At 35.4% G+C, this 18,639-nt stretch overlaps 1 pseudogene; it reads right to left on the bottom strand.

Moving 5' to 3' along the window:
• Positions 1–16,684: 16,684 nt before the first annotated feature.
• LOC139890962 (3-ketoacyl-CoA synthase 4-like) lies at positions 16,685–17,914 on the bottom strand (annotated as a pseudogene).
• Positions 17,915–18,639: the final 725 nt, after the last annotated feature.

Genomic DNA, 18,639 nt, shown 5'->3' with positions numbered 1-18,639 from the left:
GAAATAGTGTTTTATATCACTAAAGAATTTCTTTCGTTTTTGGTACGACAATCTTTTTTCAAGGAATCCACATACTAAGTAGTTTGCATAGTGTGCAAACCATGGAATTTCATTATAATCTTTCTTCAATAGATATTCATCAGGAAAGTTGTCTTGGATAGTCGATTCATTTAGAACTTCTAATTCTGGATTTTCAAGACGAGAAAGATGATCAGCGGCGAGATTTTCTGCTCCCTTTTTGTCTCGGATTTCAATATCGAACTCTTGTAAGAGTAAGATCCAACGGATTAATCTTGGTTTAGCATCTTGTTTCGAAAATATGTATCTAAGAGCAGAATGGTTGGTATAGACCACTGTTTTAGCTAGAACGAGATATGAACGAAATTTGTCAAAAGCAAAGACAATAGCAAGGAGTTCTTTTTCAGTAGTTGTGTAATTTGTTTGTGCTCCTTGTAACGTCTTACTAGCGTAATAAATAGGTTGAAATCGTTTTTCAATCCTTTGTCCTAAAACGGCTCCCATTGCAAAATCACTTGCATCGCACATTAGTTCAAACGGTAGATTCTAATTTGGAGTTATCATGATCGGCGCATTAGTAAGTTTTTCTTTAAGAATATTAAAAGATTTGGTGCATTCATCTGAAAAGATGAATGGAGCATCCTTTTCTAGGAGTTTATTCATAGGAGTGGCAATTTTAGAAAAATCTTTTATAAAACGTCGGTAAAAACCGGCATGCCCTAGAAAACTCCTAACTCCTCTAACATTGGTGGGATGTGGAAGTTTAGCAATTATATCTACTTTAGCTCTATCCACTTCAATTCCTTCTTTTGAAATTTTATGTCCAAGAACGATGCCTTCTTTAACCATGAAATGGCATTTCTCCCAATTAAGTACTAGATTTGATTGTTCGCATCTAATAAGCATTCGTTCAAGATTAACTAGACATGATTCAAATGTATCACCGAAGACTGAAAAGTCATCCATGAAAACTTCCATGCATTCTTCTATCATGTCGTGAAAAATCGCCATCATGCACCTTTGAAAGGTTGCAGGGGCGTTGCAAAGTCCAAATGGCATGCATTTATAAGCAAAAGTACCATAAGGGCACGTGAATGTGGTTTTCTCTTGGTCCTCGGGTGCTATTGGAATTTGAAAATATCCGGAAAAACCATCAAGAAAAAAATAGTAACTATTTCCGGCTAATCTTTCCAACATTTGATCAATGAAAGGTAAGGGAAAGTGATCTTTTCTGGTGGCGTCATTTAATTTTCTATAATCAATACAAACACGCCATCCTATTACAGTCCTAGTAGGAATAAGCTCATTTTTCTCATTTGTGATGACAATCATGCCACCCTTCTTAGGTACGCATTGAACTGGGCTTACCCATGGACTATCAGAGATTGGATAAATTAAACCTGCATCAAGCAGTTTAATAATTTCTTTCTTAACAACATCTTGCATATTAGGATTTAGTCTTCTTTAGCGTTGCACATACGTTTTATGACCTTCTTCCATAAGGATTTTATGTGTGCAATACGAAGGACTTATTCCTTTAATATAATGAATTTTCCATGCAATAGCTGGTTTATGAGCTTTTAGCACAGAAATAAGTTTAGATTTTTCATTTTCAGTAAGAGAAGACGATATTATTACAGGTAATTCGGATTCACCATGTAAATAAGCATATTCCAAATGGTTTAGAAGTGGCTTTAACTCTAATGTCGGTGGTTCTTCTATCGATGATTTATATCGATATATGTCTTCTTCTTTTAGCATTTGAATTTCTTCTGTTGTTACTTCATATCCATTAGCCATAAGTGTAGCTAACATTTCAGTTTCATCAATTGGTTCAGTTCCTTCTCCTAAAGAACATTCTCCTGTTCCTTGTAATTCTGGAAATTCTTCTAACAATTCTGCATGTGAATATATAATTAGAATATAATAACATGTATCATCTGCAGATTGCGGTTGTTGCATGGCTCTATCAACTGAAAAGGTAACACTCTCGTCCTCTATACGTAGGGTCAGCTTCTTACCAAACACGTCTATTATTGCTTTAGCCATGTTTAAGAATGGTCTTCCTAATATGAGAGGAACTCGAGAATCTTCTTCCATGTCCAGAATAACAAAATCTACTGGAAATACTAAAGTACCAACTTTAACTAGCATATTCTCCATTATCCCTCTAGGATATTTTATTGATCGATTGGCTAGTTGTATGCTTATTCGTGTTGGTTTCAATTCTCCAAGGTCTAATTTAGCGTATAGTAAATACGGCATTAAATTTATACTAGCACCTAAGTCTGCCAATGCTTCTATTGAACTCAGACTACCCAGAAAACATGGAATTATGAAACTTCCTGGATCTGATAGTTTTTCTGGTATCTTATTCAATATCACTGCAGAACAATTAGCATTCATATTAACAGCCGAGAGTTCTTTCATTTTCTTTCTATTCGTGATTAGATCTTTCAGAAATTTAGCATATCTAGGCATTCCTGAAATTACATCAATGAAAGGAAGATTGACATTTATCTGTTTAAGCATATCCAAGAATTTGGATTGCTCGGCTTCAAGTCTTTCTTTTCTCATCTTACTCGGGTAAGGAGGTGGTGGTTGGTATGGTTTAACATAAGGTTTAGCCTTAACTGTGTTATCTTCATTAACCTTTTCAACTACCGGTTCTTTTTCCTTATCTTGATCAGATTGCGGTTCTTGTGGAGTAGGAATAGTGTCATCAGAAATTACAGGTATTTCAGGTGGTTTAAGTGTAATACCACTTCTTGTGGTAATGGCTTTAGCTGTTTCATTCCAGGGGTTAGCATTTGTATCACTAGGTAGACTTCCCGGTTTTCTTTCACCTATCAACCTTGCTAGGTTGCTTACTTCTTGTTCTAAATTTTGAATAGAAGCTTGTTGATTTCTAAATGCTTGAGCATTTTGTTCATTGGTTTGTTTCTGAGATGTGAAAAATTGCGTTTGAGATTCAACTAGCTTCGACATCATATCTTCTAAATTTGGCTTTTTATCATCTGTTTGTGGTGGTTTATTTTGAAAAATAGGTCTTTGCTGGTTGTAAGTATTGTTGGATACTTGTTGATTGCTAGGACCTTGTTGGTTGTTGTATGGAACATTTCAGTTATAATTCTGATTTTGATTGTAGATTGGTCTTGGCGGTTAATAATTATTCTGATAATTATTTCCAGGCCTTTGGTTTATGTATGAAACATTCTCTCTTTGTTCCATTGTTAGTTAAATACTAAGACAATCTTTTGTCAAAGGTGGTCCTCCACACTGCTCACAACTAATTCGTATTGAGCGAATATCTTTAATCATCTTTTCCATTCGTCTCTCGACAACATCTATCTTTGCAGAAATGGAATCAATGTCATGGCTAGAATCGGCTCTAGCTGCTTTAGATGATCTAACGATATCTTTTTCTTGGTGCCATTCATGTGAGTGGGAAGCAGTGTTATCAATAAATTTATAAGCGTCAGTTGCGGTTTTCTTCATAATGGAACCACCAGCTGCTATATCGATGTCTTTTCGTGTAGTGATGTCGCATCCTTGGTAGAATATTTGTACTATTTGGCAGGTGTCTAAACCATGTTGTGGACATCCTCTCAATAACTTTCCAAATCTCGTCCATGCCTCATATAGAGTTTCATTTAGCTTTTGTGTGAACGTAACTATTTCTCCTTGAAGTCTCATGGCCTTAGATGCCGGAAAGAATTGTTTAAGAAATTTTTCAATTAAAACGTCCCATGTATCAATCGCCCCTTCAGGTAACGATTCCAACCAATCTTTGGCTTCTCCCTTTAAAGTTCAGGGAAATAACATGAGATATATCTGTTCATCCTCCACTTCTCTAATTTTAAATAGAGTACAGATCCTATTAAAGGTACGAAGATGTTCATTTGGATCTTCCTTCGGCGCACCACTAAATTGGAATTGATTAGTTACCATGTGTAGGATTTGTCCTTTGATTTCATAATCTGGCGCATTAATGTCTGGTTGAGTAATTGCGTGACCTTGGCCAGTGCGTTTAGCTCGCATTCGGTCTTCCATACTTAAAGGTTCCAGATTCTCCATGATTGAATTTGTTGAATCTGAATCACTAGAGGATTCTGATTTAATGGTTGGTTCCTCGACAATCTCTGTTTGAATGATTGGTGGTTCCGGAGGAAAGATTAGTGGTTCAGGATCTATGAATTGTCCCTGAATATTCTCCGGATTCTCAATTGTGAGGTCGGGTTCAAAAAATGGATTATCGAAAATTTGAATTGGATTACTTGGTCGACTGGATGACGATTCTAAAGAAAAATTAACGGCGACAATATTTGCTAGATGTCTTGATCGAATTACAGGTGGTGAACGTACGAAAGGTGGTGAACGTTTTGCTCGGTGCATTCACTGAATATCCTATTAGTTATAAAAGATAAAAATTATTTAAGTTATCAAATTAATAGACTTTTCTGCTTTTGCCCACGTTTCGAATAGCCAATAGATGCAGCAGGGAGCCAGAACCCTTTAAATCGGAAGCTCACAACTCAGCCACTAACAAATCCAACTATTACTACGAAACAGAAAATTTGGATGTCTATCAATTTAACAGCTTAAAATAATTTTTTCGTTGAAATTTAAAGAAATTTAGAGAAGAAATAGAAAATTCTATATCCTAAAAACTAGAGTGGCGAAAAATAAGAAAGAAAAAGAGCGCGTCGAAAAACGTCGAAAAATAAAAAGTCGAAAAATAATAGGCGTCGAAAAATAAAAATAAGAAATAGCGCGTCGAAACTTAAAAAGGAACTAAAAACTAAGAATTAAAAGTTACGTCTAAAAAAATTAAAGCTTACAAGAAATACTATATCCAAAACGGCAATAACTTAAAAAGTACTAAAATATAAAAACGGTGTCGCAAAATTCTAAAGCACCTAAATCTTAGTCTAAAGAAAAAGCACTTAAGAGATTTTACGGCAAAGCCTAAAAATCTAGAAATAAAAATAACTATGGCAAAAACTATAACTTAAAACTAAATACGAACGAAAAATACAAATATTATGCTAAAACAAATAAAAACATACAAAATATAAAAATAAAATTAAAGTTGTAAAAAGATACAATTTTTATTAAAAATATTATTTTTGTATTATTCTTTATAAAAGTATTAATTTTATAAAACTAATTAAAACTTAAAATACAAAATTAATTAAACTAAATTAATTAAATTAAATTAAACATAATTATAATTAATAATAATTAAATTTTAACCCTAAATTCGTAATTAATGCTGTACCAGGTTTGACCAGTCAGAGGGGCTCCGCGAGTGCGGATTTACGATACCCGCAAACTTCGCGAGTGCGGAAAGTGCAGGTTCAAATGAGGTGCAGGCCAAAAAATTCGACAGGTTCTAATGTCTTATTATTATTTTTTTTTAATTTTCTGTTTTTATTTTATAGAAAATGTTTTATAATATAAATAAAACTTATATTTTGAATAAAAATTACTTATTAGTATTTTATAACTAAAAATACTTTTTTTTAGAGACTTAAAGATATATGTATTTTTTTATATTTTTATATTTATGATATTTAAAAACTTATGTAAATATATTTTTACAAAAAAATAACTTAAATTTTTTTTTCTTTTTTTTTACTTTTTAATAGCGTATCGCTTTGGCGTGAAGTGTTGATCCCCGACAGCGGCGCCAAAAATACTTGATGTGTGCGAGGTGGTGTATAAAATAGTTTATATTTTTACAAGGAAATACTATTAAATATGATACAATTTTACACAAGTTATTTATTTATTTATAGAGTGGATATACCTAAACCTTGCTACAACACTTATAGGCAGTGTACCTAATCGTACAGTAGTGTAGTTTTTAGTAAGTCCGGTTTGTCCACAGGGAACTTTAGCCAAGCTTAACGCTATATTTTTAACTTATAATTGTAAAAATACAAAAATATATATAAGTAGTATTATTATAAAAGGGGATTTTTACCGTTTAATGACCGGTTTGTCAATTTTAAAACTTTAGTCGCAGTTAAAACCTAATGTAAAATATTAGAAATAAATATAACTTAATTTAAAGCGTAAAGTAAATAACGATAATGAAATTGCGATAAATAAAAGTGCGATAAAATAAAATTGCGATAATTAAAGAGAACGATAATTAAAAGTGCAATTAAATAAAAAGACAATAAATAAAAGTGCGATAATTAGAAGTGCAATTAAATAGGAAAATAAAGGAATTATGCTTATTTAAACTTCCGTAATCATGATGTTTGACGTGTTAATTTTAGTTTATTACCATGGGTTAATTGTCCTTTGTCCTGGATTATTCAATATGTCCGTCTGGTTTTTGTCCATAACAGTCCATCAGTCATAAATATAAAGTGCGAGTGTCCTCGTCAAATTATCCTTATATCCAAAGTCAAATATTCCAACTAATTGGGGATTTAAACTGTAACAAGGTCTTAATACTTTGTTTAATAATTACACCAGGATATCGACTGCGTGTAACCCAAAGTTTTAATACTTTGTTAACAATTACGCCAAGTGTCCTTGTACATAATTCACCCCTATTTTAATAAGTCTATTAACTATTAATCCATTCCCGTGTCCGGTTAAATGAACGATTATTCGTACATATAAATATCCCGCCCATCGTGTTCGATCGAGTGTATGTGGTTATTTATAGGTACGTCCAATTGTAAATCTTTATATTAAATTAACAAACTATCGTTTAACTAAAAAAATATAAAGCCCATTAATATCCCATAGTCTAATTTCCACAAGTGTCGTTCTTTTGTCCAAACTCCAATTATGGTACAAAGCCCAATTACCCCGTTTTAATATTTTAGCCCAACATCATGATTACTTCGTCTTAAATAAGCATAATAATAACTTAGCTACAAGACATTAATGTAAAAAGATTGAACATAACTTACAATGATTCAAAATAGCATGGTGTTACACGGACAGAGTTCCGACTTACAAAACCTTAAAACATTCGACTAATCTACCCTTATTATTATTACCAACTAAAAATTAAAATTACAAATTGATATTATGAATTGAAGTGATAATTGATACATATGTATATGTATAATATAGAGGGAAGTAGAAAAAGTGGTGTAAAATTCGAGTAAAATTCGTTACCTTTTATAGGCCTACAAACTCCGCGAGTGTGAAGTTTTTATACCTTTAAACTCCGCGAGTGCGGAGCCTCCAGTTTCACCTAACATTCCTTGAACTTTGACTGCCAACGGATTTTATTATATAAATATAATATATATATATATATATATATATATATATATATATATATATATATATATATATATATATATATATATATATATATATATATATATATATAATTTATATAATTAATTATATATTATATTATATTTATATACATAATTAATTTGTAACTTTCGGTCCGTTGCGTCGCACGTTATTAGTTGGTTCATGTCCCGGTTTCGGCTTTTCGAACGTCCTTTCGTACGATTTAATATTTTGAACTTTGCGTTTCGCGGCTCATTCTCTTGTAACTTTTAGACGTTTCTTATCAATAAATTGAACCTTTTTAATTGTATCTTGTACTTTTTAGCTTTTTGGACCTTTGCGTCTTCAATTCGTCGAATCTGCCTTTTGTCTTCACCTTTTAATATTTAAACGAATATTACTTGTAAATAGGACAACTGCAACTAAAAGCTTGTCTTTCTTGAGGGATAATGCTATGAAATATGTGTTCGTTTTTAGCATTATCAAATATTCCCACACTTGAGCGTTGCTTGTCCTCAAGCAATATAGTCTTGAAATGAAAATATACATGAATCACTTCTTTATTCTTTACACTTTGTACATCAGTGATTTCAATAAGGCGGTATGAACAATGATAGTAACGATGTGATTTACAGTCCCACATGACTATAAAAATTTAGATCCGTTAGAAAATTGGATCTTTATGAAATCATTTGATCTTTTGAAAATTTAATCTAGCTTTTACCCTAGATAAGTTTTCCGAAATAACCCTTCACCGGTGTTTGCAGGTAGCTCAGACGGATAAAGGCATCTTCTTACATTAGACCAAGTATGTTGCTGATATTCTGAAGAGATTTCAAGTGGAAGCAAAAAGACCAGCTAAGACTCCATTGTCAGTGAATCGTGGGATCTCACCTGATTGTGAGGGTGCTCTAGTAGATCCTACGTTATACAGGGCGATCATAGGTTCTCTAATGTATCTAACAGCTTCTTGACCAGATATTATATTTGCAGTTTGCTTGTGTGCACGTTATCAGGCGAATCCGAATGTTCATCATATGTTTGTGGTTAAGAAGATTTTGAGGTATTTGAAAGATACACCAAGTTTAGAGTTATGGTATCCGTGTGAGGATGGTTTTGATCTCACAGCTTATACTGATTCTGACTATGGCAGTTGCAAGAAAGATTTCAAGTCAACATCAGGAGGTTGTCAGTTCTTTGGTAGCAAGCTAGTTACTTGGCAGTGTAAGAAGCAGACAGCAGTGGCACAGTCCACTTGTGAAGCAGAATATATTGCCGCGGCCAGCTGTACATCACAGGTCATTTGGATTCAGCAGCAGCTACGTGACTACGGTTTGCATATTTCTAACACTCCTATTTATGTTGATAATACTGCTGCTATAGCTGTCACTAAAAATCCCGTAAATCATTCTAAAACGAAACATATAGGGATTAAATACCATTTCATTAGAGATTGCTATGAGAAAAAGCTAATAGATGTAGTGCAGATTGACACTACAACCCAACGGGCTGATCTTTTCACTAAAGCTTTTGATAAACCACGCTTTGACTTCTTGTTAAGAGAGATAGGTATTAAATTGCTGACTGACGTGGTTCCTGAAACTGAGGCTCCTAACACAGAGGAACCTCCCAAAGAGACTGAGTTGTGAATGCCCTCGAACTGCCTGTATATTATGTGCATTCTTGCATAGTTGTTAGTAGGTCATTTGCATGTTTAATTTTTATTTGCGTGATATTTGTTTTCTGATGATCCTGCATGCTAGTTTGTGTTTTTAGTTTGTTTTTATGTTTTTGTACAGATAAAATTAAAAAGCCATAAAAATTATAAAACCAGAAAATCAAATAAAGAGTTGAATAATTGAAAAGACCCATAAAAAAATTGAAAAATTCAGAAAATGAGTTGATTGTTCTATCTGTGGGGAAGTGATTGCATTACAGAACTGACATGTATAAAGAATAATTGATAGTGTATTAGTAGACTTTATTGACATAATTCTAGATAGAGATGATCACAATAACAACGCGTAAATATCATGATGAGAAAATCATGGAAAGGTTTACAGCGGTTGAGGGTAGTCACCTACTTATCACTGCATATGTACTGAGAAATGATTGTTCAGAAACTCAACAGACGGTTGAGGTCTCCCCTACTATGATTTATACTCGGTAGCAAAGGATAATTTTGTGAGTCCCCAAGGTGAGCATACTTTGTCTAGGATGCATACTTATTTCTATTTACCTTTATTGCTTGGACCGAAAGTCAACAACATACATGTCGGGTATCCAAAGGGAGGTGTTCTCTCTAGATGGGTTGAGAAGTGCAATTCTGTATCACAGACATAGAATGATTTGAACAATGCAACATCGTTGGGTTATGGACTACAACATTGGACGATTGATTTTCTGTGCAGATACTAAAAAAAGTCAAAGACAGTGGTGCATCATCATGAATAATTGTGTTTATTTTATTTTATTTTATTATTTTTTTGTAATTGTAATCTAGCATAAAGAAAATGACAATATCAGAAAATCCAAAAAAAAAATCATGGATCACGAATCATGGATCATGTGGTGCAATTAAATTGACGCACCACATTATTGCAAGAGAATCATGGATCACGAATTAAACTAATTTTGAAGGATTCATACGCTATTTTCTTCTGAGACAACAGATATTTCCATCCAAGAGCTGTTTGGGAGATTTAGTTATCTACATCCGAGGGGGAGAAATGTATTAGATCATCAGATATAGAAAACTTAAATCATTCTATGATATGGGATTGTATCTATTGGCCTGGATAGCAGGGGATATCGTCTGAAGGATACCTTAGCGTTTCATCACTCAAATATAACTACCATCCATTCAACATTATACATCATATGATTTCCGTTCAAATATGGGGTTTATAGCGATCGGTATGCGTCTTTTCAAAGTATGCAATAAATTTGAGATAAACATTGTTATCTGAAACAAAAAGTGTAAGTATAAGGTAGAAGCTCATGGCTGATAGGGTTGCTAGAAACATCGTGAGATGGTTCTATTCAATCAAATTGAAAGTACATTAATGTGATAAGAGGACAGCGTCAACAGGTTTGTGCTCAATTGTTCTACCTGATACATCGTGCGATCTCAAATGAGGAATGACTTTATGATCAATATCATCTAACATTGAAAAATGTTAAAGTAATTAAATTTAACGTGATCATCGAAGTCTAGGGTGAAAGTTGGTAACTGTTTATTGATATATTTGAAAGTTATTCTGTATATGTTAAGGAATGAATTATGGAATAACATGTCAACTATAGTTCAGTTCTGATCCCTGAATTAAAAGATAGAATCAATCTGATATGTCAACTCACAAAAACATGTGTTATATTCTTCTTAGTGTGCTTCATGATAAGCGGTATCACTTGTTCTTATGCTGATGACATCAAATACATGTTTATGCTATTGATTAATGAATATGATGTTATAAGATGAATTATTGCAGACTTGGATCTTGTACAGTATTTTGCTTTGTGACTTTGCATGTGCATATATATCTGAAAAATCTAAAATAGGTGCATTCATAAGTTAGTTGCATGTGCGTTTCTGTTTTGGTTATTAAGCTTAGCAACTCAGTTCTTGGAAAAGTTCACTGTAAAAGGAATCATGTGTTTGTCTTTACATTTGAATATAAGTTATTTGGAGCATAAAGGAACAAAGCGTGTTTAATTTTATACTGTATAGATCAGTCCCATGGGGAGTGGATGTGAAAAACAAGGTAAGTTATAAAACTTTTCAAAACCAAGACTACCGGCCGACAGTCAAGACCTTCGGCCGTAGGAAAAGAAAATCGACCGATTGTCTAGACCATCGGGCTGTAGGACAAGGCCATCGGCCGATGGTCACTAAAGGGGTATAAAAGGACCCAGACTCTATCGGGTCAGACACTTTGTGTATTTGGTGAGAAGTTTTCATTCGATTTTCAAGCATAAGCGATAGAAGTTTTCGACCGATTGTTTTGTGCAGCTCTTCATTGTGATCACATCACCGTAAACAAGGTATTCTAATTGGATCCCATTTGTTAGTTTTGATTAATTTTAGGTTTGAAAAGGTGAATAGGGTTTTTGCTTAATTCGTTGATGTTTAAGTTGTTGTGTTCGAATTGATTGATATATTCATGTTAATCGGTATTGTCTGATGTCTATTCGCTTGTTTTAAATCAAAATAACATTGATTTGGTGAAAAAGGGTATATTAATTGGGGACAGATCTGATGAACTACCCTCGGCCGAAGGTCTCTGGCCCTCGACCGATGGTGTCTTACATTCGGTTGTAGGTCTTCACCCTCGGCCGTAGGTCCCTAAGTTGAACAGTTGGTAAAGTTTTGTGGTTTGTTTAGACCAACTGCCGTAGGTCTATACCATCGGACCGATGGTTTACTCCATCGACCGATGGTCACTCAATTGGACCGATGGTGCAGTTTTGTGTTTGTTTTGAATGAGTTTTAGGTCTCTGGTAATTTTTGTTATTCTCATCTAATGTAGTGCTTGTAGTTTGTATAAGAATGTCAGGTGGTTCTTTTGTTGGACAATGGATGTTTGACATTGAGCGTAGGAGAATCCTAGCTAGTAATTGACGCATTCTAGTAGAACAAAAAGTTATTGCAACTCAACAGACCTATGCTCCTTGGGAGCAAATTGGGTGTCAAGCATTCCTAGACATCGGGGATTACTTTTGTCCAGTATTGGTGCGTGAATTCTATGCCAATGTGGCCTTAGAAGACAGTAAAAGGAGGTTTGTTCACTCCAGGCTGTTTGATCAACAGTACAAATGGACCATGGAGGAATTTTCGAATTTGTTAAATGTTCCTCACACCTAGTGTTAAGATAATGTATCCTAGCAAAAATATTAAGAAGATTCCCAACAAGTTCAACCTGTCTGATCTAATTGCAAAGATATGCAAGCCAAGGAGAGTAGCTAGTACTGGTAGGGTTAAGATTAGTGATGACGATGTTTTATCTCACCTTGAACTACACCTAAGGATAATCAAGCAAAATGTCACTTTTAGGAGTTATGAAGACAATTTGTTGAGCGGTACTGAAGCCTTGTTACTATATTGTTTACTTGAGGGCATTATAGTTAACCTGGGTCATTTTCTTATCAATGTAATGAAAGAATTTCTTGAGATGGAAGAACCATTTCCTTATGCAGCTCTATTGCATAACATGTTTGAAAGACTCGGCGTGGTGTAATATGTCACAAGGCTAGTGCCAGAGAATCCCATTGTGGGATAAGTGATTCTGAGTGTGTATTTATGTGTTTGTTCTTGTCTTAATGTATTTTCAGCATTGGTGGTAATTTGATGATGCTAGCCTGTTAGCATTGATACATTACTCTAAGTCTGTAATAATTTTACCTCGGACATGTAATCGTGTAGTCGTGACCTCGGTCTACTAGGATAAATAATGTAATATATTCTGATGATTACCCTGTGTTATCTAATTGGTCATGAATATGTAGTGCTGATTTGAAATTATGTTTACAGTTATTGTTAATCATGTCAGGTGTGCAAATTGATCAAGATCAAATGGTTCATGGATCTGATACTGAGTCATCAGGGGGTCCTGAATCTGCTGATCTTCCAGGATTAAAAGCATCTAGTGGATCAAATTTGATTGCCTGTCTGAATGATAAGGGTCCGAATGCTGGAAAATACAAAGGTGTGATAGAGTTTCTTAAGCGTTCCAGGGTTTTTGCAGCTGTGTCCATGCCGTGTACAGCTAATTATTCTCATCAGAGGGAATTCTGGGAACATGCAAGGATTGAGATTGTGGATGACAGGAAGGTGATAGTAAGTACTGTTTGTGGTCAAGAGGTAAAGATATCTGAAGATACGATTCGAAACACATTCTTGTGATGATGAGACCATGCCGAAGAAGTTGTCAAAGACAAAGATTACTGGGTGTGTGTTAAGGTGCAAATATGCTGGTGATATCTCAAAGGCTATAATCAAATGAAGTGGATTCACTCCACCATACAAATTCTTATCTTTGGTTGTGGTTAAATGCTTAAGTCTGTTACAAGGAGGTTTTGATGAATTAAGTGAGATTTATCAGGGAATGTTTGCTGCTTTGGTATTAAAGGCTGATTTCAATTTCTCAGGAGTTATCTTTGATTTGTTGTTGGATAATGTGACAAGCAAGTTGTACTTGATTTATCCGAGATTCTTTCAGATTATGATTAATCGTCAGACTGTTGATTTGCCCAGATTGAGGAAAGATATCATTAAACTGAAGCATATGACAGATCTTACTTTCAATAGACTGAACCAAAAGAAGAGTGCTGATGATGGCAAGCTTGTGTGTCATCTTGCTAAAGAGAACCGTCAGTGTCCTCCAGGGAAGAAGTGGAGAAATGAGACTAGTGTATCTGATAGAGAGCCTGATTTTGAAGTGGCTAATAGTGATGAGGAAGTGGAACAACCGATGAATACTCAAGGTGCTGGTGTATCAGGTACTGGTGGGTTAGCTGATGAAATGGGAGCTGTTAATCCTAATGCTGGCGTTGAGGATGCTTAGAGAGGTGTGCGAAGGAGAATGGTTGAAGATGAGGGCTCTCAGGTGTCAACCAAGTTCAAACCGAAAAAGAGGTTCAGGTTCGTTTATAAAGATACCGAAGGATCGACTACTGGTGCTGCTCAGGGAACTCCACCACCACCGACTCAAGGACAGCAACCACCACAACAAAAAACGCAATCAACTCATCAGTCACCACCCGTGACTCAACAAGTGTCTCAGGAGACTGTTTCTACTCCTACTCCTGATGCTCCTCCACATGCTGAAACAGAAGGAGGTGTTGGTTCCTCGTCTCTCCGTACTTTGAATGATCTGTATGTTCAAGCTATGGCTGACAATTTTAGAATGAGAAAGGAGATGGATGAAAAGTTTGAGAAGCTGAAAGAGGAGAACCGAGTTAAATCTGAGGATGTTGAATGATTAACTATGCAAGTTGATCTGTTGCAGAAATAGGTTGGTGATCAGTCCTTGCTATTGACTGATGCAAAGAGAGAGGCTGCACAGGCTAGAGAGTTAGCAGCTTCAGCTATTTCCAAGGTGACTGCTTGGGAAGAAAAGTTTGATTTGATTGAGATTACTGAAGATGTGCCTGAGAACAGAATAGTGGAAGCTCCTGGTTCTTCAAATGCCACTGCACTGTCAGTAATTCCTCTTAAAATTGATTATAGTTTTAGTGATTTCTTTTCTAAGCAGGATAAGCTCAAGCATTCCGTTGTTTATGATGATTTAGAAGAGGGAGAGATCCCTCGCAACTTCTCTAGAGAAGAGCTAGACGAAATGGTGCGTTTAGAGCAAGAGGAAGCTAAAGCAGCTGACGCACAGTCCGTCGATTCTCCATCTGAGGATGAATCTTTTGGTCCAAAGATCACTGAGGATTTTAGTGACAGAGATGTGGATGATTTAGTTGAGGATGTAACTCATGAAGAGTTTCCTACGTATCAAAATGATAAGAATGAAGATCTTCCTGGTTTTGAGGAATTGTTTAGAACTAATGATGAGCTTTTGGATCGAAAGTGTAAAGAGAAAGAACGAACTGAAGTTTTGCCTGAAGGTTTCTTGCCAGTCAAATATAATAAGGAAAGCACGGAAAAGTTGGAAGTCGATTGGAGGGATATTTTGAGGATTAGGAAATATTGTGAGAAACCAAAGCTTGAGCCAAAGTATTTGAAGATGATTAATTTGAGAAAAAGTGCAAAGGGAAGAATTCTAGCCTGGGCTTATATTGAAGAATTCAACATGTTTGCAGTTAAAAGAGAATTTGAGGTTGATTATTTCAAACATGGTCATGAATTCAATTCGTTACCATATTTTGAGCTAATGCAAATTGCCCGGTTGAGAATGTTGTATTGTGGTATGTTTGATCGATCTTCGCTGTTGGTAAAAAAGATTCGAATTGCGTTTAAATCGAAGAATTGGGAAGGTTTTCTACCACAGTTTCCTAAGATTAGCTACAGAATCGATCAGAGAACCGGTGAATCTAAACGAATTGTAAAGTACAAGCGAGCAAAGACTATGAAGAAAGTACCCTTGAGGAAATTGCCGTAAAATTGGAGTCGGAGATTCAGATGGTGGTTTTATGATGATCGTTCAGAAGAAGCTGTAATAGTGTTGGATAAGGTGAATGAGAATGTTATTGATTGCATTCGTGTGTTGGATCCGATTTGGCTGTGAAACTGTACCGAGGCTGATATTTTCGCATTGTATTATAATCGTATACTTTATCGACGCGAGAACAAGGTGCAGGCTGAACAGTATGTGAAAGTGGCTAAACTGTGCTACTTGAATAACATGGTGATTGATCCGTACGAATGAATTTGCTGACGACTGAAGACTTTTGAAAAAGAACTAGGTCTTAGGGGGAGTTTGTTAGTGCATAATTCCGAGTTCTATAATTGTAATATGTTCTATTCGTATTGTCGTTAATGTTTCAGTCGTGTATGAATATTGTCATTGATAAATTGTGTTTGAGTTGAATAATCAAATGACATGAAATGGTTTAGAGCTGATTGGTTGGCAGCTCAGACCATCGACCGATGGTAGGGAACATCGGTCGAGGGACAAACACCATCGGCCGGGTCAGAGACCACCGGCCGATGGAAGTTGAGTTACATTGTTAGGTTACACATCCTACACCCTATTTGTCGTCGTATTTCGCTATTGCAGTCGTCCTAGACCATACCTCAACCGAATACAATCTCTAAGGCATCGATTATATCAACATATTGTTGGTTAGATTGATCCCAAGGTGAACTAGTATTCGATTCATCCTAGATTAGTGTATTCCGCCTCTAATCTAGTCATAACGTTTGATCTAATATCTTTAGTACGTCTACAGCGTAGGCATCAACTAAAGTATCGGAGCGTTTTTCACTATTTATAAAAGTTGTCGTTATTTTGGGTAAAAAAGAAAAAGTACGAGAGGGGAAATTAAAATGGGTTAAATGTCAATATAGGTGAGACAAGAAGCTTCATTTTCAGTAATAACCCTTCGGAATCGGAACTTTTGGAACAATTTTCTTCTTCTTAACATTAAAACAAATACAACGCAAAGGTTACATCGATTAAAAGTAAAGTACGTAATTAAGCATACTAACTTGATTCGCGTATGAAGTCTACTAAAACGAAACGTGCATGCATACAAACTTACAAATAAGGAAACATAATAATTATCTTAACCCGTTCTTCTAACTCCATTTAGTCACGCTATCGAGCTGATCAGTTTTGGCCGGACATACCCGATTTATACATCCAGGTCTAATAATTACCTTTTACATGTTGTGAATTATAAATAATTAACCAACACGTACAAGTTAATTGGTTTACATTCATTAAACTTCAACTGGAAATCTATGAATGCAATCTTCCCATGGGTTACCGGCTGACTGCTTCACCGCCCTTATGGCTTCCCACACGACACTGTTACATTTGAAACCGCTCCCAAAAGCTATCTGCCAAACACGATTACCTTTCTTAACACGCTCTTTAGCCTCTATATACGACATCTCATACCAAAGTGAGCTAGCCGACGTGTTCCCAAATCGATATAACGCCATCCTCGATGGCTCCACATTTTCCTTACTCAAATGCAAGTTCTTCTCCAATTCATCAATAACAGCCTTTCCACCAGCATGAATACAAAAGTGATCAAATGCCTTCTTGAAATCCGGTATGTATCATTTAGTTTTCGAGTTCCGTATCTTTCTTTCGGCTAGGTTAGCCACGTACAAAAGCTTCTCGCTTAACGGGAGCACAAGTGGGGCAAGAGTTGTGATGTTTTCTTTTAATGCATTTCCTGCTACTTTCATCAAGTCTCTTGATAGTGAAACTCCGTATATCCCATCATTATCTTTCTCTCGCTTCACGCAGTTAAACGCAGCATCATCTGAAGCTTTATGAGTTCGAACAACATGAAGAAGCTTGTATTTTGCACGATTTTTGTCCGAATGTTTGTTAGATAACATTAACGCGGAACAACCTACTCTGAATAAACAATTAGGGATCAACATTGATTTTTTGTTCCCTTTATACCATTCTTCAACCATGTTTTCCATACTTACAACAACACCATAAGTGTTGCCATGTACTTGAAGCATGCCTTTCACCAAATCGATAGCGATCACACCAGCACTACACCCCATACCTCCGAGATTATACGTTTTAACGTTCCCTCGGAGTTTATACTTGTTCACAATCATCGAAGATAAAGATGGAATAGGGTGAAAAAGGCTGCAATTTACAACTAAAACTCCAATGTCTTTTGGATCAACTTTGGTGTTTTTGAATAAAATGTCAAGTGCTCCAAACATCTCGCGTTCTGCTTCTTCTCGTGCGGCAGATTCTGATGGTTCTGGTGGGGCCCGTAACATCACCTCTGGTAGATAAGTCTCTTCTCCAAGACCTGATCGATTAACTATCATCTTTAAAAATTCAAATGATGAATCATTGAAACCACCATATAATTTTCCAAGTACTGTTAATCCATCTCGTGTGACTTTTTGGTTGTCTGATGGGTGATAGCAGGCGAAATCGACAAGGTAAATGGGTCGGGCTCGGGTCATAATATATGTAACGAGTCCGAATACCACAACATTGGATAATGCAATGACAAGGATGAGGTTGTGTTCTAACAAATGGTAAAGGTTGATGATATCTTCATGGTTTAACCGCAAAATTTGGATAGCGGTTACTACGACCAGAGGAAGGAGACAAAGTGTGAGAAAATTGTTCATGATGGAAGGTGATGAAAGAAGAGAGGTAACTATATGATTATATATATAAAGAATTAGATTTGATTTGTTTTTGTTTTTATTACTTCTAATAAAATGAAAATGATAAGAATTACAGTTACAGTAATATATTAAAGGGGTTTATAGAACGACTTTGTTGACATTTTAAGTGCAAGAGCCGTTTATTAGTGCTTAAATATTAACTAGTTTGTACAAAGTAGTTGATATCACATTTATTTGAATTATGATTTATTATATCAATAATAAGCAAGCTGATTATATATCATGAATGAAATGAGTAGCCCTATTCAATCATAATACTAACTTTTTGCATAGTTGATCGTATCGGCGATAGATTTGACTACATACATGTATGGCCACCAGTAAAATCGCTTCAAATCCAAGTCCATATGAGTCTCTCATCCAACGATAATTCAGACCCAATCTTATTCGATACTGTCGCACCCTAAATTGTCTCAACATGTGAGCATTGTAGACGAATATTGACGGATCTTAGGTTGCTTGCTATCAATCCTAGAGGCGGAATACACTAGAAT

Source organism: Rutidosis leptorrhynchoides, chromosome 2 (assembly GCF_046630445.1).
Source record: "Rutidosis leptorrhynchoides isolate AG116_Rl617_1_P2 chromosome 2, CSIRO_AGI_Rlap_v1, whole genome shotgun sequence".
NCBI classification, from domain to species: Eukaryota; Viridiplantae; Streptophyta; class Magnoliopsida; order Asterales; family Asteraceae; genus Rutidosis; species Rutidosis leptorrhynchoides.
The sequence above is the reverse complement of the archived record's forward strand: the minus strand, read 5'-3'. Positions and strand labels throughout refer to the sequence as shown.